General features: G+C 39.3%; 1 protein-coding gene across 2 annotated transcripts in view; it reads left to right on the top strand.

Annotated features, from left to right (window-relative positions):
• Window positions 1-2,694: 2,694 nt before the first annotated feature.
• LOC308199067 (uncharacterized protein) overlaps window positions 2,695-21,936 on the top strand; it is a 78,268-nt gene continuing 59,026 nt past the window's right edge. The window contains exons 1-3 of one of the 2 annotated variants that reach the window (XM_080602544.1): window positions 2,695-5,029; window positions 10,825-10,890; window positions 11,757-11,853. The gene's annotated coding sequence lies outside the window, so the exon portion shown is untranslated. The remainder of the gene's footprint in view (window positions 5,030-10,824; window positions 10,891-11,756; window positions 11,854-21,936) is intronic. The other variant, XM_080602543.1, reaches the window with a different exon arrangement.

Below are 21,936 nucleotides of genomic sequence, written 5' to 3'. Positions count from 1 at the left end.
ATAATGATGGTTTTAACTTGTTCAGAGTTTTGATAACCAAATGAATGAAGTCTATGACGTTTTATGTCTGACACATTGTTAGCATTGTATTTAAAAAGCTTGCAAAACCTGCAGATTCATGTAACACTGTAATCCCTACACTTTGTGTGGTAGGATTGGAAAGGATGTCAAAATACTAACTCCTTATATGAAGTCAGAAACAAACATGGCTAATGTTTCTGCTAATTTTTGTTCCAAGGTAGCTGGCTGCTGAACTTGCCTTTTGTTCTATGACTGCGAGCCTCTCTGGCACGTGGCATGCTGGCCTGGAAATGCTTTAATTAAATTGTCAGAAATACTCTGCTGTTAGCCGTGCTGTTAGACTTGGGATTTGAGATGAAGGTGGAGGTCTGAGTGGGCTACAACAAGCCCTGCAGTTTGAATAGAGTTTTGGTCTAACAGATAGGCACAAAAATAATCCATAAGGGATTTCCATAAGCAGATTTCCCACGTTGTTCAGGCACACTCATGCAGGTTGTATGTTGCTGCTGTGTGCATTACAAAAAAGGATCTGGCCTGTTTGACTAGTTGTGGCTGAGGTATAGCTGTTTCTATTGTTGATGATACATGACAAGACAATGTAAACACTTTCAGTCATTTGCCTTTGACTCCTTGTTCTGAGTGGCTGTGTGTGCATTTATTTGCGTTTGAGTTAAATGAATGCGACCTGGAGAGTGATTTAGGAAAAAGGCTTGGACTTGCATCTACCTTCATCCTGGACATCTTTAAAACTTTGCCAGTGTACTGTGCATTTTTTAGAGTTCACAAGGGTGAAGTTTGTAAGAATAAATGAGATGAAAAGCAAAAGGGGACCAGAACAGGCTGCCTTTCTTGTTTCCATTTTTAGTTATGCATGTTTCTGGAGGTTTGTTTGATTTTCATTTACCTTTCACGTGGAAGGTATGTCAAGCCCAGACACAGCTCTTCTGTCTGTGCTTTGACCTGGTCATCTGAGCCTTAAAACCGTATAGCTGTGTAACTGCAAGGCAGCTTAAGCTAATGTACCATCTTTTTTGTGACTTACTAGTTTTAGTAGTGCTAACTTGGCTAGCTGGTGTCAGCCCCAGATACTCTCATTTATCTGCCCCGAGGCATGCAGATGTACCCAGAGCTGTTTTGATTGCAGAGACATTACTACAGTTCCGTTTGTGGTTGCTGTCTGTATTTCAAAAGAGAGTTTTTATACATAAAGTACTGGGGAAGCTGAAATTACACTGTTTACTTGTCTTCTCTGAAAGAGAGAGAAGACGACTTGTCCTCTGTCTTTTCTTTACTCTTTTTTTTCTTATTCTATGTTTTTTGTTTTGTTTTGTTTTGTTTTGTTTAAGCAGGAATCATTCCCCTTTACTTCTTGTTCAGTGTTCTGTCACAAGATCCTGATGGTCAGTCTCTGAAAGGCACATTGGCTTCGGCTTTGTTGTTATACAACAGTTAATTAGCAGTGGGGCTATGAATGGAAGGCATCTTAAAGCAGAAAGGACACTGTGAGAGTTGTATGGGACAATTCTCATTTAATGCAGATCCTGGGCTCAGATGAAATTTGTTTCTGACAGAAGTTGGTGGAGATTCTATCAAAATTAAAAATTCTCTCCACTTGTACCAGACCTGCACCTGACCCTCCCAGTGGTCACTAACGTATGGGTGCTAGCTCTGGGTCAGACCTTGAACCCTTGCTGTCAATGGAAGGTTTACCATCAGTTTGCATGGGAGTGGTGTTGGAACTGTAGTTAAAAATGAATAATTGTTGCACTTAATTTTTTCCTGTGCTGCTCCTTGCATGCTGGCTCAGTTGTTGCTCCCAGCATGAAAGGGAAATCCTGCAAAGTTGATCACGCCTGTAAGTTTCAGAATGACAATATAAGATGTTTAAAAAGCTAAACCTCAGCCCCACCCTACCAGGCACAGTTGAGTGTTTATGTAAGTACACCCAGAAAGTCTGCATCAGCAGAAAATAAAGTGTTCTTTTCACTCATTTTTGAGGATCCAGAATAGTGCAAAATTAGTGAATGGCAGCTGTGTGTTTATTTCTCTCCATGAAGTGGAGATCATGTCATAGTCATAGAAGTATTTTGTGAAATAACATTTGCCCCAATTTATGGTACAGAACATGCACTAGAAATTATGTGCTTCTTTTCTCTGAAAGTACTTGTACCTAGCAATTAAATCCTCAGATAGCCTAGTCTCTGCTACCTCAGTTAACTTGCACAAAATCATAACCAGAAGAATGGGGAAATCATGGATGGAGGGGCAAGGGTGTTGCTGGGGAGCTGGACATTATGGCAGATCAAAACAGAGAGCTGCTTGTTGGTGAGTTCTGGTGCTTGGAACTCACATTTTGCAGAAAATTAAATGCTTAACCTAATAGCAGTTTAGGAGGTGGAAAAATTGAAGGTTTTCCTCAGGGTCAAGGGCATCTGCACCCTCTTTCTCTGATAGATGGAATTTCTCTCTCTTGAGTCTTCACACATGAAGTGCATGATGGGAATATGCACTTACATTTAATAGCCTAAAACCAGTAGAAGTGCCAATGTACTAGCTTACTTAAATTAGTCAATACGGATTATATTTTAATAAGCAAGTAGCAGTGTGGTGAGGACATCATCTTTCATACCTGTCTGGGTAGACTCCACTGAGTCTATTTTTCACATGGTTTTTCCGCAGATGTGCTTGGACATGGCTGTACTAAGACATCTAAAATTGCTTGATTGCCTGTATAGGTGGCTGTCTGGATTGTGGCAGTTCTCAGAGAAGCATGTTTTCCATAATAATCCACTGTAGTTTCCTTTAATCTCAAAGAATGTGCCAGCATATGGTTGAAACTAAGATTTTGGCGAAGATGAACCACTTTTGTATCTGTTGAATTTTTGCTCATTCTTAAACATAGGTGATTTCTGGAACTTCACTACTATTTTTTTTCTCTCAGTTAATTTTGAAACCCACCTACCTCTTCCTTTCTTAATTCTGCCAGGTGTGGAAAGAGAAAGGGCAAAAGTGCATTAAAATGAGGGTTCTCGTGGGGTTGTATCATGACTGGAAATTGGGGAACATTGCTATATGTTCCATTAGAGAACAGTCAACATGAATTACAAACTTGTATTTTATGATCCTTTCACTATCACAAAATCTGAGTGTTGCATAAAATCATGCAACGGAAAAAATTACAGAAAAGTCATCCAATATATTGCTGTGACTTCAATCACAACGAGTATACAAAGACATCCTGAAAAAGCATTTAGCTTGTTTGTGAGGACCTCTGTGGGTTAGGACTTGCAAGTTCTCCAGGCCGTCTATACAAAGCACTTTGCTCTCCTTACTGCTAAAAGTGCCTGAAATTCTCTTTTTGCAATTTAAGTCCATCTACTTTGCCTACAGATCTTACTCTTACATTTTTTTGCTTGTGGAAGATTCCTCTGTATTTAAAATCTGCCAGGATGGCCCCCTTGTTCTCTTGTGCTTTAGACTAACTTATCCCAGGTAATGTAATCATTCCTCAAAGATTTTTTTTTCCCCTAGTCCTCAGAGATGTTTTGTTTTTTTTTTTTTCTAGACCTCAAGTGATTTTTTCCCCCCCTCTGGAATGTCTTTAATTGGATAGTATTTGTATGGGGACATGCATATAAACATTTTTAAGAATAATCTAAAAGGTCTTGCAGCTTTGAACAGGTAGTGTTCTGCACACCAACCAATGACATCTTTGTGAAGATAGTATGTTAGTGGTTTGACAACAATTGCTGAATATGACCCTGTTAGCAAACAATAGTGCTGAGAGCGTGCAGGGTTGTTCCACGTGTTGCAGACTGTTGTTGTATCAGCTTACCAAACACTGTTGTAAGTGTCAGTTCAGGTAAATAAAAACTACTGGTAACTTAGTGGAGACAGTTTTCTGACAAAAGCAGAACCAGTGCTCCTAGCTCTATTTGGATTTGTGTTTAGTGGTGATCAGGTTCTTCTCAGGCCTTGCTAGAGAAAACCTAAGAAATTCTGTGTGAGTGTAAGTGATCTGTGTCTTATTTTATACTTTGCTTGTGGCCTCTCACCTGTAAAGATTTCAGATAATTTGTTCAGTAGGCTCAGCTCCTGGCAGCGTAGCAAACTGGAACTTTTCTGTAGTTGTTTTATGCCACAAAAATCTGTTTGAAAATCACATTCCTCTGTGACTGCTGCGAGTAATGGAAAGTATTTTCCTGCAGCTGTGTGCTCTGTGCTTTGCCACTGCAGTCCTGTCAGCTGCCCGCATTGTGTTAGGCCGCGCCGACACCAGTGTCCCCACAGTGACCAGGCTGGGGTCTCCTTCAAGATCCAGAAGTGGAAAAGCCCACTGCTTCAGGATCTCCCTCTTGCTCTGCTTTGAGTCTTTTCCACTTCTTGTTTTCCATGAAAAAGTGCTTGCTTTGTATGGCAGAACTGCCAGAAAGGGGGTGCTTACACCGTATTTTTTTTTGGGGGGGGGGGAGGGGGAAGGAGTGGAGGGAAGTTCATTGCCATCCTGGGGCGAGGAGAATGCTCATACCCCAAAAACTGCGTTTTCCTGGGAGCCTGAAACAGTAGCCAGTAGTCCTTGTCCCATTTCTGCTGTGTCCCTGACTTAGCCTCCCACATACCCTGAGCTTCCTCTGTATGCAAGACTCAGCTTGACCTTCCTGAGCTACCAACAGGCCCATTAACATGCCCAGCCACAAAGACCAGCTAATTACTGAGCCTGTGATTAGGTAACAGGTAACGAGTGATGAAGGAGCTCGTCTCCCAAGCTCGGCCCCCTCGCAGAGGCGCCTCACATAATCCGCGCCCTGGCCGTGAGAGGATATCGGCCCGCGCCCCAACGCTGCGGGCACCAGGGGTACACAGCTGCCTGTGAGAGGCGGTGGCCGTCCCCTGCTCTTCAAACAAACTGCCAGGCCTCTTCCAAAGAGAGAGAGGAGACGTTTTTGCACGATGAAGGTTTCTGGCCGGGGTTCGGCGGCCATCTAGCGGCTGCCCGCCCGCACGGAAGGTAGGCGGCCTGGTGCTCGGTTAGCCCGCCCTCACAGAGGCGTTTCCTGAGGTACTTGTGTGGCACCGGGGGTTTGCACTGGTTCCTTCCGCTCACGCGTGGAGCTGAGGGTCAGAAATGCTGTGGGCAAGGACTTCTGATGTAGCGCAGCGTCTTGGTCCTATGCGATATTTTGGTAAAGAAAGCAGCATGATACAAAATCAAATGTATACCCAGAAAGGATTTGAAGTTGTTTATCAGGGGAGTTTTGGAGCTTCTGGTCTTGGAGTTGCAGCATTCAACATTTCTGTTAATGACCTGGAAGGAACCTGCAGTCATTGCTGATAAAATTTCGGTTTCAGCCAGACAGGGAGAATAGGGAGATGCTGAAGAAGATAGGTAATGAATGCCAAACACAGGGCTCGCTAGGCAACCTGAGTGCGAGCATCAGACTGCAGAGGTGGAAAGGTTTATTGTGACTGCGTGGTGAGAAAGCCTCAAGGTCGCAGTCTGCAGCACTCAGTGTGTAGTGCAGAGAGATAAATAGAACTTCAGGGAAAGGAAGTGGGATTCCAAGGACTTGTCTGGGTGCATGTAGAGGCAGAACTGTGCCCATCTCTCTGTGTTCTGAATTGTCTGGGAGGCACAGTGGCTATGACAATTTCCTTAGCTAATGTTAGCTGCTTGTTTCCATGAACATCATGGCAAGGTGTAAGAGCATCATGTGCTATATGCCATAATTCATATTGAAATGTGTGGATATACATGTGCACAAGTGTACAGTGTGACTTACAGCTCACACATGCACAATAAAACAGTTTGTGTTATTTTATATACCAAATATCCACAGAAGAGCAAGTCTGCAACTAAAGAAAGATGGATAAGTGTAATGTTTGCTGTTAGTGTTCTGTTGGAATCTTCTTCCTTGTAAAGTGGGTTTGAAAGGAACAAGTCTCCACCCTAATCCAGATACTTGTTGCCTTGTTCTTTTAGGAAAGAAATTAAATAAAAATATTATTTTCTGTTTCAATAGAAATAGTAATATATATTTTTAATTCCAATTGTTTAATGTTTATCCGCATATATCTTGACCCCCTTCAGTTAGTTTTACACAGGCTCTTTCAGCTGAAAAACAACAACAACAACAAAAACAACAAAAAAAACTTCACTGAGAAAAGGCACATCCAAATAATGAGAACAACTTTAATTGATGTGTCTAATTTTTGGTCTAGCTGAGAGGAGTGAACTGCTCTTCCATAGTCCTGTTTGGTAAAATTTTGAATAAGCTTAGAGATTCTCAGGTGGCTGTCATTCTTTTGGGTTATTTAATTACTGGTAAAGAAGACAGGTTTTATTTATTTATTGATTGATTGGTCATATCACATATATTCCTTATCACATTGACTATGATCAGCATAGATTAATTAAAAAGACCTTAAATGAACTTAGTGACTCAAGATAAATCCATTTGTTTGGCCAGCTAATAGCTTTCTGGTCGTATGATGACTCTGACTGTAGAGTTCTCTTGTTCTCCTGTGACACTTCCCACTGCAATCAAAACACATTTCTTGTATTCTAAAGAAGGTCACCAGCTTGTAAAAAAAAAAAGCTGAAAGCATCAGAAAAAGAGAGACAAGAACAAAAGAAGTAGCCATATGTATGCTGAAGCACGGTTTAAATTTTAGGGACAGATTTTGATGAAAAACATGGCCAAAAATACAAGTGGAATATAAACAGAGTTCATGGAGTCTACAGTGAACTTGAGTATGGAGAAATACTATAAAGGATTTAAAAATGTTACTGAACTTTTCAGTTCCTAAACTGCCTTCTGGAAAGACAGCTAGAGGAATGTTCTTAGTACAGTCAAGTTTTCAGTCTTTATAGCTGGCTGTTGTAAGTGTCCAGATGCTTGATGAAGATACATTACTTTATATAAATTATGAATCTTTTTCAGGGGCTGTGACTGAAGTAAACCTGAGTAGCTAGATAGTAGTGTTCCATTCATGTTCTAACATCCTCTGGAGAGGATGCTGTTACAAGATTTCTGTTTCTACAGGCAATAGAGAAGTTGAGATGAGTTTTTATAAATGAACTGTGAGGCTGAGACTGAAAACGTATTTCTAGATTAGGCAAAATGTGTCGCTGAATCTTATGAAATCTCATCATCTCATTGGAGACAATAATTGTCCTAGATTTTATTTTATTTTTTTATTATGGAGAGTGCATATGGTACCTAGATACAGTAATAAACTGTTCTATATATATATATATATGTATGTATATAGATCAACTTTATGCCTCTGCTAGTGGTATTTCTCAGTATTGCTGTGGGCCACTGTCTGTCTTGAAAGCAAGCAATTTTCCTTTTGGGAACTGTGAGAAATAGTTCTTATTTTGAAAGAGGCAATATGTAGCGAAATTTTCTGAAATTAATTTTGTCAGCTTCATCTGCTGGAAAAACAAAACAAAATGAAAAACAAAACAAACTTAGGCTTTGTAGAAAATTGACTATGCATGAAGAAGTTGCTTTTGAATGTTATTTAGATACACAAGTTCAGATCTGATGACACAGAAGGGTTCTTCTCTTTTTATATTAAACAGAGCAAAAATAGTCATTGAATTTTGTAATAGATTATATTTTATTAACTTAAGCTACAAATTAGTAAGCGTTATTAAGTGGAAAAATATGTTATAGACAAAAACTAAAGGGCATGCATTAAAGATATAAAATCTTACTCAGTTTTGGGGAGAGGAAAAAAAAAAAGTAGTCAGTGCAGAGATATAGCAGTATATAGTGTCCTTCTCCCAGCACTCCAAGTTCACAGAATCATTAAGGTTGGAGAAGACCTCCAAAATCATCTGGTCCAACCATCCCCCTACCACCAAAATCACCCACTAAACCATGTCCCTAAGCACCGTGTCCAACCTTTCCTTAAACACCCCCAGGGACAGTGACTCCACCACCTCTCTGGGCAGCCTGTTCCGATGCCTAACTAATAAGATATTCATGTATTAATGGAAAGCAAAAGGGTACCCTAAAATGCTACTCTGAGAATTTCACGCAGACTAGCAATCACATCAGGCTAACTGCATGATTCTGATCCTTTCTGAACATCAGGTGGACATAGTGACATGGCCAGTGTTAGTCTGCACTGTCAAGGTTGGTTGATGGTGGAGGAGACTGCGTCCAGTTCTCCATCTGCAGCTTCTCCATCTCCGTTTTCTCTGCTCCTGAAGCTGACCGTCTCTGTGTATGCATTCTTTACTCTTTTAAAACCTATTTACATAACAGTCTTTGATGTGTACCGCTTCTGTTTCCTTTGTGCTGAAACATGGAAACTTGCATATGCACAAATAGAGGATAATGAAGGTCATAGGATGAAATTAAAAAGGGGGAAGTTTAAGCTGAACATGAGGAAAAATATCTTGCCAGTGAAAAGTATTCTGCAGTAAGCCCAACCTCCTGGGGGAATAGTGGAAGCTCCGTCTGCCGGAGTATTTAAAACTAATGTAAAAGTCAAATAAATATGTGGTAGAAACAGTTTTGCCTTGGCAATGAGATAGAACAGATGGCTTAACAGATATCATCCATTTCTAACATCTATGATTTTGTCTGTAAGATGTTAAGTCTCTAGAATTATCCTGCACAGGGCTTGTGTCAACTGAAGCTATATAAGCCATAAAAAACCCGTATGCCTCTGGGTTTTATTTCATTTTCCTCTTAGAACAGCAATAATGGTTAAAGTTCAGGGCATATACTGCAGATAAGTAACTGGCTGGGATTAATGATGCTTGGTTGTATGCTGTGCTATCAGTTTTTGTCAGCTGACCATGAATTGAAAGGAGGTGACCTCCGCCTCAGTCACTATCACTTAAAAGAAAAATTTCCTCCCTTCCTCTCCTAGACGCAGTCAGCTTGTAAGCCTCACGTGCTCACTTTGGTGCCAGATTGTCAAGTCATAGGTTGGATGTCTGTTGTAGGTTATTTATATAATTTAATTGGCCCAGACATCCTTGGCAATAGCTTAAAAACATATGTAATGTTTTTATATTTTTAAGCAACAGCTTAAAAACTGCTATAATAAACAGTCTTATCAAGTATTCCACACCATTGTCCTAACAGAATAAATCCCCACTAGACTCCAGATTTTCTGCTGAGCCTCACCTATCAGTCATGTCCTGCCTGGCTGCAGAGAAAACAAAGGGGTTTGCAGTTATCCTGCAGGTTAATGCATTTAAACTGGGTGGGGGGGAACATTCTCCCCCCTTCCCCCTCCCCCAATCCCCCCAAGAAAAACAAAACCAAAAAAGCACAAAACAACAACAAAATTAAACCAACCCCCCTGCCCCCCCCCCCCAAAAAAAAAAAAAAAAAAAACTAAAAAAAAGGAGCTCCTCTGCAGGGCATGTTGCTTGTATGCAGAGTTCCTTCTGTGCAGTGTGGAATTTGTGTCTGTCTGCAGCATTAATGTGTGCAGACAGACACCCACACATGGTGCTGGTTAAGGAGCCAATTAGCCAATTAATGTATCATACAGGCTGCAGTATAAAAAGACTCCATAGAAAGGCTTTGCTGCTCTAAAACAGTTATTAACCTGAAAGTTTTAAAAAAAAAAATCCATTAAATGTTTACTGAGCTGACATTGGTTAAGATTCTGGGAGGATTTAGCAGGATATGGCGGTGACAAAGCATAAAGGAAATACACTTCTTAGTTGGACCCACTTTCCAGTGAAAGTGATAAATCTGCAATTCTGAAAAATACATGATTTTGGTTATTTTTTTCCCCCAGTAAAGTTAGTCTGAGGGAGATAACCCCAAGGTAAATGACGGCAGAATGCTTGAACTTTGGCTGATGAGAATCAACAGAAGAGTTCATAATGAAAAGTCACTTGCTAAGCAATGTTGTCTGTATAAAGTTTGGTCACTTTTCATTCATGTGTTATGGTCACAGACCTCATCTTGTCCTTACTATAACAAAAAACTTCAGTCATACAGAACAGGATGAAACTTCATAGTGGTATGGCTAGCTGTTTTTTCTTATATTTCTGTATTTTAAAACTAAGGAAATGTTAGAAGGAACTTTGTAAAATACACGTAGTAGATGGATTCCTAACTGCTCTTTGCAACTTTGAAAGCCTCCTGTTTAATACAGAATCCCTTTTAGCAAACCCAGAAGGCAGAAATGGATTGTAATCCAAAGCAGAGCTTGAATACTCATCTATAAGCCTGTAAAAAGGGAAAACATCATGGCTGGGAGCTGATACCAGAGATAAATGTGAGTAAGAGGGCTTCTAAGGAGCAGCTTTGGCAATGTGCTTAAACTGCCCTTTTAGAAATGCTTTTAACAGTATGTGATAAGTGTATGCTTAAAGGAGGAATGTATCTGGGGTAAGAACTGATTAAAAATTAATTTACAACATCAGCATGAAAAGTAGTAGAGAACAGGCTAATATTTTATTTAAAATGGCATTACCTTCCTATGTTTCTCTAGTGTGTGTTTTGCTATGAAATTGAAGGCCATAGGATGCAATTCTGTCAGGACCTCCAGGAGGATTGAAATGTTTCTTTGAGGAAAGAAATTAAAAAAAAGTCAATTATAGATATAAGACTGGAAGGATCAAAGCACCATGTAAAGGAATAAAATTAGGAGACAGTTGTGCTGGTGTTGAATATGACAGCATTTTCCAGCACTAAGAAAGAAACAAAAGGGTGAAGTGCTTCATTAGGTGAAGCCTGAGCTAACCAAATTAATGTAAAATGCATATATAGTGAAACACAAAGTGTAATGCTGCATATGTCCTTTGTAATCCTGAAGGTCATCTTTGGAAAAACATCTGGGCTCTTTGACATTTGGCCAGTCTGAATCAACACATACAAGGAGGTGAGCTAAATGCAGAGCCAGGTAGAAGAAGCAGTGTGATTTTTAGAACACAATCTGTATGCTAATTAGTGGGTTGGTGCTGTTAGTTTTAACTAATTATGCTTGTTCCTACATGTTGGCTAGAATTGTAAGGTTAGAATTATAGTCCAACAGATATCACAGCTGGACCTGAGTTAAAAAAAGAAATAGCATTGCAGGAAAATCTTGTCTCGTTATTACCATCAACAATAAGTTATTGCTGAACTGCTGGAAAGTGTATTTTTCACTCAGGTGCTTGCAACCCTATATAAGTCCTCCCTCAAAACAACAACTAGCTAAAGCAGCTGATGGAAATCAAGAAAACAGAAGCAAATGCTTAAGGAAAAAACATCTTACAATGTTGATTATGAGGAGGAACGATTTCAGAAGAGTAGTAAATATGGTAATAGGGCTGGAAGTGCATTGCATTTTTGGCAGGTCTTTCACTTCTTTATTATTGTAGGGATAGCTGCTCTAACATAGGCCCATCTACCCCTGGTTTTGATTAACAGCATCAGTTCCTTTCTGCATGTAGTTTTGTTGAGCACTTTTTTTTAAAAAAAAATTTCAGCTGATTTAGGATTTCATCCACTTGGATCAGTACTTTATTTCCACAGACAGGGACGTAGTATATGTAAAACGTGTCTATCTCTGAACATAGCAATCCGTATTTTACCAGGTACATTTCTAACAATATAATTCAGCTTTCATTTAGACAGTTTTGTAATAGTATACTTCCCCTGATTTCCATAAATATACTTTATATTTACTGTGGTTTAAGTGGGATTAGATAGGATCCTAGAGTAAAACTGATACTGGACAAATAAGACAAATTTTATTTTGACTAGGTACATTAAAAAAAATCCACCTCCCATGTTCTGTCTGCTGAATCCATGATGAAGCTTCTCTTCTGTATCTGGAGAGGGAACCATTTCTGCTCTGCAGGTGAGTGCTGGCAGTGCTGGATTTTTACTGTGTGTTTCCAGCAGAGGGCAGATAAATACACCTTTTCCACCTTCTGGAATATTTGTAAAGCAAAGTTCCACTGTAAAAACATGAACAGCAAATTTATATATTGCAGCAATAAATTATGAATCTGTAAAAAGAAGAAATAAAATCAAAACAAGCTCTTCATATAAAAACAAAGCCAAACAAGAACCCAAACTCAGCTTTTCACTTGTTGCTTTAGCATCATCCTTTTTTAAACCTAATTCTCTTGATATATTAAGCCACGACATCAGCCGTTTTCTCTTCAGATTTTCCCATAAAAATGCCCATTCCCTGTATTTGAAATAGATCTGAATTTCCTGTAAGATTTTAGCTACTACAGATAAGTATATCACAAATAGAAGAAAGATACTTGACTTACAGCTCTTTAAATATCTAGCTGCAATATAGTACTATTTTTCACTGCCTTCTACATCTCCCAAGTAGTGTCCAGGGACTCTAAATAAATTTGTGTTTTACCACATCAAAATAATTCTGACTTTTTACAAAGTAAAAGAATGTCATATTAGCTAACAACTGTTGTAATAATATTGATAAATTTCCAAAACCAACTGGACTTTGCCGTGTTTGCATACATGTTGATGTCACTATTTGTTTGTATCATCATAATGTCTGCAAGTTCCAGTGGCAGGCATCTCTGTCTAGGTGCAGTACAGTGAAGAACTGCAGTCTTAAGTCAATGAATTACAACACAGCAAAGCAGCCAGCGCTACTCTGCTTGGATAATTACAGACTTTGACAACAAATGGATTATCTTGTTGATAAAGTATACTGCCCAAACTGATAGGCTTTGAAAGTCATGATTTTCCTCTCGGGATAAAAGTGGCATATCTAATCAAACTCTCTTTGTCTTTAAAAAATATTTATTCAGTATATGGAAGGAAAGGAAAAGGGCCTGGGCCGGATTTTCTCCAGCTGGTGGTCACACAGGATTGCTATTGAAGGGAAATGTGGGTAAAAGTCACGGTGTGATTGCACTCTGTCGTTAGGTGAGAAATGGTATCACCATGGGCTTCTCTGTTCGCGTCTTTTGTTGAGTTCCAACAAGTGGCATCAGTCTGAATAGTCAATGAAGTCATAAGAATCTAGAAAATGGCAGCTTTTTTTTCTTTTATCCTGCTGTTCCATTTCAAGTGATTATACACATAATACAGGAACAATTACAGTGTAAATTACTAGCCCTTTACTGACAATTTTGTCTTTCACATGCTATTCTTTTCCCGGTGGCTTATGCCCTCCTGCATTGCATTAAATTGCTCCTAGAGCTGGCAATTAAGTTGAATATGAAAGGCCTAAACCTTCAAAAGGAAGCTGGAATATAGGAGGGATGCTGGATCTGGCATAGGAGGCAGCCATTTGGCTGGCTGCATCCTTAGGCTGCTGTCCAAGAGCAATTGGACTCTAAATGTAAGAAGAGCACTCCCACCTGAGCTGCTCCTCCAGCAGATTTGCTTTACTTTCCTCACAGCTCAGGTTAGTGCCCTGTCCACCCAGTTTCATGGCTGGAGAGAGCTAAAGGTTGAATAATGGCATGTTTACAATTCTTGAGGCATTCTGACTGTTTCGGTGGAGGTAGGAGAAGAGTAAGATATATTCTATAATAGAAGCAGATTCCTTCAGTAAGTAAAGAATATTTTTATGGGGCAATAAAACAGTTGGACATTAACTCATAGATGAATTCCAGTTGCCTGCATGACAGAGACAGGCCATTTGCAAGCCACAGGGCTATTTCTTTTTCTTCACGCAGGACAAATATGGCCGTTTGGATCATTTTTTCTGGCTTCCAGCAAGGGATTGGTGATTTCTATATGCTAAATGGGATGGTGTTTTGAACTACTTGGAACAAATGGAGAGAAAATTGGACTGTTGTGATAAGAGCAGGGAGTTTCAATGCAGATGGATTAACAGGTCACCTTTATAATCTAAACTGCTTTTTTTCTTCACATAGGGCCAGCATGCACCTAAACTTTGTCATAATCTATCCTAGTCAGGCTCCTTCTTTTACCAAATGAAATAGTTTAAAAATCTACCTTTTCTATGAATTAATAATACCTTCAGAATTACCGCTCCACTCTGTCATAACCAAGAAATATTGTTCTGGGAGTGGAGGATGAATATACTTCAGGAAAAAAATATAAGGGGAAAAAAAATGTTTCTGTAAAAGAAAATATCTTTTGTCAAAACTAAATGAGACCATCTTAACCACTTCCGATTGCTTCACGTTTCTGTAGCCTATGAATTGTATCTCAGGTGTAAACGTGTCTTGCCCTGGAGCCATTAGGGCAACACAGGGGTTTGGCTGGATCGTTAGGAGTTTTGGTCACTACCGCACATTCTGCTTAATAATTTACTGATACTGTCATTCTTGAATCATAAAGAATATAAAGGAAAAGTCATAAGTACCTTACTTTCCTCTTGGTTAGTGATGTTCTTTGCCAGCTGTTAAGCCTTTGGGATATCTTCTTTTGTGGTGTTAACTCTAATTACCTCACTAGCTATAGGATTTTAAAATATTAGCCTCAGCTAAGTGGTGGGAACTGAAGACAATTGGCTGATGTTTTAATTGTGGCTTCATAACCGATTACAGACTATTGGACATTTCCTGTAGCCTAACAATATCCACATTGCTTGCTTGTATTCTGGGGCAAACAATATACTTTTTTTTTCTCAACACTTTTCTCTGTATTCCTGTTTCCAGGGCTTTTCAAATTTATCCACAACAATTAGTAAATATTTGAATATGTTTGTGGAAATTGTAGATCTGGTTGTTTGGCAAAATTTCAGGGGCTTTTTTAAAAGCATTTTAGCATTTCTCAATCTGGATGCCTGGAAAAAGGCCAGACAATAATATCCTCACATATCAGGCTGCACAGCAGCACAAAGGCATACTGTTTCTATGACAACAAATAGCTTTTTCATCTCCCCAAAATCAGTTCTATGAAGTACAGTAGCCCAGATAACAGATCAGTGGGATGATGGCAAGTCTTCTGGATTTGAAGGTATACAGGTGCCCGTAAAGGTTCATATTTCTCAGACTTTGGTTCTGCTAATGCTGTAGTAAAAAATTTTGACTGCAGTGCAGCACAGAGATGCCTGAATGAGCTTCAGGTTAGGTCGCTCAAGGTCTGACAGCAATCTACCCAGTGCATAAGGAGCTATAAGTTCACTTGCTCTGCTGGGAAGTGGCCTATGGTGTTGGTTTGTCTTGTTCAAATGCTTCCCAGCGAGTTACAAGGAAGCTACAACGCAGAATACAGTTTTTCTAAAAGGAAAAAAAAAAGAGTTTATTTCCTTCCTATCAGCATTCAACATGCTCACAAATTGCAGTAAAAGAAGTTACTTTGGACTAAGAACAAATTTTCACATTTTTCTCACATCTTGCTAGGCTTTTGCTTTCACATTTTTGAGAACACCTTATATATCCCATTCCTCAGTTCCTCCCAGATCTCCACAGAACATTTCTTTTGCAGTCTCGCTTTACCAACTTTGCACTTTGCTGCTTTTAACAATTATTATTTAATGGTCGAGTTCCAGGTAGTCTTATCCTTCCAACATCTTATCTGGTACCCTCGATCCTCACTATTTCTTTCTCCCTCATCTTTCAAAACTCAGCATTTCTGGTTGTCCCTTGAGCCTGTATCTTGATGTCTTCTCTCTCTCTGTCAGCTCTGAACACCAAAGCAGTGACAGCAGCCTGCAGGGAATTCCTGGCAGTACACCGGCTGGCAGGATGGGTGGCAGTGCTGCTGTGTGCTGATAGTGTGGGCTCGCTGTCCTTCAGGCACCTCCTCTAAATCTAGTTCTTGGAGCTGCCAGAATGGTAGCCTTTTGTGGACTCTTTGTAGGTGCCAAGTTCCTTGTAAACGCCTAGGGAACAGACAGCTTGCAGCTTGCCTTCTCTGGTGGTAGCAACAGCAGTCAGTGGACGTGGCTACATTTACCTTCATTTTTCACTCTCCATCCAGAATGAACATATTTCTCACCTGCCTGTTATTACACCTTTAGAAAGATCTTCCTTCATTGCCTAACAGGATCAAAATACTAATAGTTGGCAGCAGGAGAGAATATTTTGTTCTGCATTGTCTATTGAGATTTTAAGTTTCAAAGGGAATGAATTGTATCCAAGATGATGTTGAGCAGCCTGTTGTCCTTAACCAGCTGTTAGTACTGTGTGCTGTGGAAGGAAGGCCTTCTTTTTCACCTATTTTGCTTCAGCTCTTTGGTGTACTGTATATTCACCCTTCCAAATTGTAAACTAAATTAAGGAAACAGCTTCCCTTTACTATTTTTTAAACAAGCACTCTCTTTTATTAAAATATTAGTTAAGCAATGTAAGTCACAGAAGGCCAAAATGAACCAAGAGGATAATGCTACTGGAGACGTTTCAGGGAGGAAATGCAGTTAAAATTCCAGCAGATTGTGAGTTTGACTCCAGCATATGTGATATTTTCTTAAGCAAAATGTGCCAAGAGTACTCCACATTATGTTCTGGATTTTGCACCTCATAATGGTGGATATAATTAGCAAATGGACTGGAATACACAAAGGAAAAGATATTAGTATTCCAGAAGTAGTGATGGTTCAGTGTTGAAATGCCCCCTTGTTCCTAAGGGAGCCCCAAAGTCATGCTAGCATCCTACCAAAATTCAGATCAGGTATTTAGGCCTGGAATATGAAATGAAGACACAAAATGAAAGAGAAGGATGGGGATTTCAGTATTCTTAATCAAAGTCTCTCTTAGATGAAGTCTCTCCTGGCTCTTTTTTTTTTTTTTTTTTTTGTAAGAAGAAAAATAGTCTTGCAGGCTCCTGTAGTAAACCTATCTTCTCTGTGTTTGAAAATCCTTGTCCCAGCTGAAGTTCAACTACCCGGAAATGAGAAAGGAGGAGCTGAATCACAGTATAAGAAGAGAAACTTTCTTTAACTTCCAATGCAATTTTGCTGTTTCTCTGACAAAAGAGCTGGAGCAGGGCGTGTGGTCACAGCTTGGGCATGTGAAGGGCAGGTGAGGTAGGAGTGTGACAGACATAAGGCGTAGTGAATAAAGCACCAGCCAGTGAGATTGGAGTTGGCTTTTTCATCTCTGCCTCTGACCAGATTTTCTGAGAAGGAGGACAAACAGCAGTTATGCATGCTGGGGGTGCTAGTCTTTTTTTTTTTTTCCTTGTACTCCTGAAGACTGGTCCAGATCCATTCATAGCAGTTGAAGTATTTCCATTTACTTCAGTAGTGCTCAAATTCCATGAGCAAACCAGCAGTTACAGGCTTTACATATTACTCTAATTGCTCCAGAAGACCACTGGGATTGAAAATATTCCAGAGCCTGAGTGTCCTGACTGCTGAGCTATTAAAAATTGAGTTAAAGGCTGAATATTTAGGTACATTTTTGTGGAGATAAATCTGTGATACAAAATCCATGAAGCCCTACCATATTGATTTGAGTCTGTATTGATTTAAGTGGAAAAATGTATTGTTTGTCAATACAAGACATATGGTCAGCTCCTACAATCCTGATGACAGTGAGATGAGAACTGAGTTCAGTATCTGGACTTTAAGGTTACAGTTAGATAAATGTACCTGTTGTGTTTCAAAATAATTATGTGCTTGAAAATGAAGACCATTTATTCACGTCATTTGTCTGTCTCTGACCCAAGAATGACGTCCAACTGCTTTTAGGTACAAGAGAAGAAACAAATGTTCTTTGGTAGAATTCATTTTAAAAGATGTCAACTAGAAGATTCCTTTGCTACTGTGTCAGGAAATTTCAGGGGGATATTCCAAGAGGGGAGGATTGACAGAAAAGGAATTGTCAGGGGAAATGTAGCTGGAGTTTAAAGAACTATGTCTGGTAGTAAGCATATGACACTTTTTCATTTGCCTTCTGCTCAGGGACTTACAAAAAAAAAATCAAAGCAATTTTCCTGGCTGCAACCTAGAACTGTAAACCTCATGAATACAAAATATGTAGATAATCCAAATACATTTGCAGTCAAGGTTTGTACAAGCAGATAGACCATTTCTGTAAGCCTCTTGAGGACATTTGCAAGAGCTGTGGCAGGGTTTGACCTTGCCTATGTATTTTGTCAAAACAAGGAAAGTTGTAATTAGGAGGTGTAGACTTGAGAGGTAAAGGTCAGATAATTCACAAAAACCACTATTTAATGTGTAGTTCTCTGAGCACAAATGCTGATGTATGAGTACTGTTGATTAAATCTAGTGTGTCAAATCCCTTCTAATACCATAATGCTTAATGGATTACAATGGAAAATCATAAGCAAGAAAAAGGAAGAACAGTGAGATTATTTAATTATGCAAGCATTAGAAGGGGAGGCTGCTTTTTCCTATTCAAAATTACTTGCAGCTACAGAAAATGTGAAGTGCTTGTTTTTTATGTGAAAGTAATTCAACTTTCCTTGACAAAATATTTCCTGCTCGTAACTGGTGCGTGACACTGAAACATTTGGCAAGCCATTGTGTATGGTGATAGGGCAAATTTTGCTACCCAGCAGCACCTTCCTGAGATTTGCCTAGGGGATCTTGTTGCAATTTCTCTCTGCCACAAATAGTGTTAGTAATTAACAGCATGACATGGACGTCTGCTTCAGCACCCGCTAGCACTTTTGACATACTCTTTGTTACTTAATAAATTAATAATGACCCAGTTGGATCTGAACTGACAGTTTAGGATTTGAGCCAGTCTGATAAAGTCACTGCCATATTTTGGGAATGCCCTTGGAGTTTACAGCTCAACTCATGATCTGAGAGACAAGGAAGAGGCACAGAGAAGCCTGTAGCCTGTTCATTCTTTCTGTTTGTGCTTGAGTGGTACATGGTCCCTTGGAGCCTGCTGCGATACGACACAGATTAAAGCAAGCCATAGCTGCAGTCTAAGCCTGGTGGAGAGTCACTGAGCTGTACATTCCCTGTATATGCCCTGTGGTATATTTAGTCTTATGCTCGTAAATAAATTTGAAACAAAATCTCTGCTTGAAATGTAAGGCTGCACCTCAAGGGATTCTACTGAATCCTCAGTGCTGTAGGAGGTGTGACTTTCCTCATTGTGGAGTTTGTGGCATCTGACTATACATGAACCAAACCAAAAGCACATTTTTATAATGAGCAGTGGCCCTTACCTCTTCTACATTAGTGCTCTGTGGAAGTCAGCCATCTGTCTGCCAGCAGGTTAGAACCCCCATAAGCATCTCTTCCCCAAAGCACTCACCCAGGAAATAAGCCGTGCGTTCATTATGACGGGGGTCTCAGGCTCTCTCATATCTCATTCCTGTCTCCAGGAATTTTACTCCTATAATGGTACTCTCAGGCTCTGCAAAAAATTACTGGATGAATTCTGAAACTTCTTCCATCTTGCCTTATTATTGCACTAGTATTATTTTGCATGTGAAACATACAAATTTCCCCTAATTCTTTTGCAATATGGGGCAAGTGAGTTTTGCAACCTGAGAACTTCCTGTAGTCAGAGCTCATCATGGCATAGCACATCCCGTCTTTAGGTATAAAGTTCTTCAACTGTCATACAGATAGTGAGGTCTTCTTCATAACAAAGTATTTGTTTTCATGTCTACATGATTTTTTTTTTGCAATAGAGTTGCATCAACAGCAAGAATAGACGATGGGAGTCTCATGTCCAATGGTAAAGGCCTATGAAGTGTGAAGTATGCAGATATACAGAATGTTAATTCTTTAGAAAGATAGAAGAAAAATAGTCAACAAAGCAAAAATTTCAGTGGTATTGAAAAACACTGCTTTATCTTTTGATCGATGGGTTGGTCTCTCTCTGACCATATCACAGCATCAATCTGGGCTATTCTTAGGAAGCGTAATAGCTTTACATTTGCACTGACTACATAAAGAGCAAAAGACCTGTATACAGTTTTAGGTACTCTTTTACTGTGTGGAGTATTCAAGGAAGGTCTCCTTTCTTCCTGCCTTGGCTTTAAGTTTTGATGAGAATAGAAAGTCATATGGCACATCAAGTCCCTTTAGACAGTTTAGGACTGATGCAAAACTAAGGGGTTCTAAAAGCAAGCTAAACTTTAACTGAGTTTTAGGCTTCTCTCTCCATGAAATTGCATCTTGTCAAAAAACTAATCTGCTATGCTTATCCAATAGCATAATGAACCTTTCTATGAGCAGGAAAAAAGTGATGAAGAGAAATGAATCAAAGCACCTCTTCTCTTCCATGTTGCCAAACCTTGCTTTTCATAGGCAAATAGCAGAAGGAATGCTAAGTTTGTAAGGGCATCTCTTTAAAAGGTGACCAAGTGTACATAGATAATTCATTCCATAGGACTGAAGGAACAGTCCGTTAGAATGGATCCTCTGGTCTCTTTACAAGTATGTAAAGTATGCGAACTCTTGATAATATCCTGGTGAAATCCCCCCAGCTTGGATTTGTTGAGAAACTTTAAACCATGTGAATGGGGTGTGGGATTTCATCGTCCATACTTCTCATAATTCTTGTTGGCTGTTTCCTACTAGCACGTCATTTCCTTACAAATTTTATTCAGTAACTCTGTTAAGTTAATGTAGAGACCAAGGGGCAAAGGCTGCAGATGTTATCCATGTTCCACCCCCCCCCCCCCCCCCCACCTTTTATCTTTGTTGATTTTTAGCTTTTTCCTATTTTCTTCCATCTGACATTCTAGAATGTCACACAAAGAGCTCTGGTGGTCTCAGTGCATCTACTCATAAGTGCAAATTAAGTGTTCCAACAGAACTTTTCTCAGGGAATGGAAACGGGATGTGGCCAGCCCTCCCTTCTGAAGCTTGTAGCAGCTAGTAATTTCAGGTTGGGTAACTTACGCTGAGTGTCTCACTCCCCCAGCCCACCACCTTCCAAGCACTGCCTCACCACATTTTTCAACAGAGACTTTCTCTTGATGTTACTCAGCATTTCACAGCCAAATGTTGTGTGACTACTGCTGGAGGGTGATTTTAATCCCTGCAACAGATGTGGCTGTTTAAGCCATAGCACAGGTCTGCATTGTTAAGGAACCCATTTTTTGATTTGTCACAGAGGCTTAACATCCCTTGCTCTGTTGGTGTTAAATGGGATCACCATATTGCAGGGCATGCTCTAAAAGATACAAGTAGAGCCTTTGTGGGTCCTTTGTGCATGCAAACAAATGCTGTTGAATGGCACTAGAAGATACTCATAAAATCCTGAAGTGAGAATTTGAGTATACGGTGGTTCTGAACATAAACTGACATGAACAAAATATTCCTAGCATGGTTTTTGAGAAATACCTGCTATTGTCTTAACGCTTTCAGTTCTGAGATTGACAAAATATTTATATAGTAATTATTCAATTTTAATTTTAAAATCAAATTAGAGGGGAACAGGGAAGTAATAGCTTTGTTCATGCGCTGTTATCTTCTGTTTACCACTACTCAGAACATCCTTGAGACATTTGTTATATCTGTCCTCTGACTGTGTTAAAACTGGAACAACATTATGTTGAATTTTGCATGCAGACAATTTGGTTGCTTTGTGCTAAGTCAAGATATGGGAACAGTCAAGTTAAAATACAACTAGCCAACAATATGTGTGGAATTAAAAGAAAAATAGATGCTGTTTTCAGTCAGAACTGTGCTGGTAATAAATACTGTCTATTAAAAAGGGCTATAGGAAAAAAAAAGTTAAAAATGTTCACTAAATACTATAAATTTGCAGGAAACCAATTTAAACATCCATCCAAAACAATTTTTCTTCCATTTGTGATAGATACCGCTTTCAGACAAAAGTATTTTGTGGCTAAATAAAAATATGCCTTCAGTAATAAGCCAAAAGCAGTAAAGAAAGAACTGTTGGAAATGCTTTAGGAATTTTATATTTACTACTGCCTTCCTAACTGGGAATTAAAATATGCTTTAAAGATTATTTCATCAATTGACTTCATTAGAAAATCAGATATGATTTAGGTCATAACTGATCTTAAATTACAAGCCCTTATTTATAAAATGTTCTAAAACTGATGAGCTATGAAACTGTATGCATAC

Source organism: Anser brachyrhynchus, assembly GCF_964034855.1.
Source record: "Anser brachyrhynchus genome assembly, chromosome: 8".
Classification (NCBI taxonomy): Eukaryota; Metazoa; Chordata; class Aves; order Anseriformes; family Anatidae; genus Anser; species Anser brachyrhynchus.
This window is presented reverse-complemented; position numbering and strand designations above follow the sequence as displayed.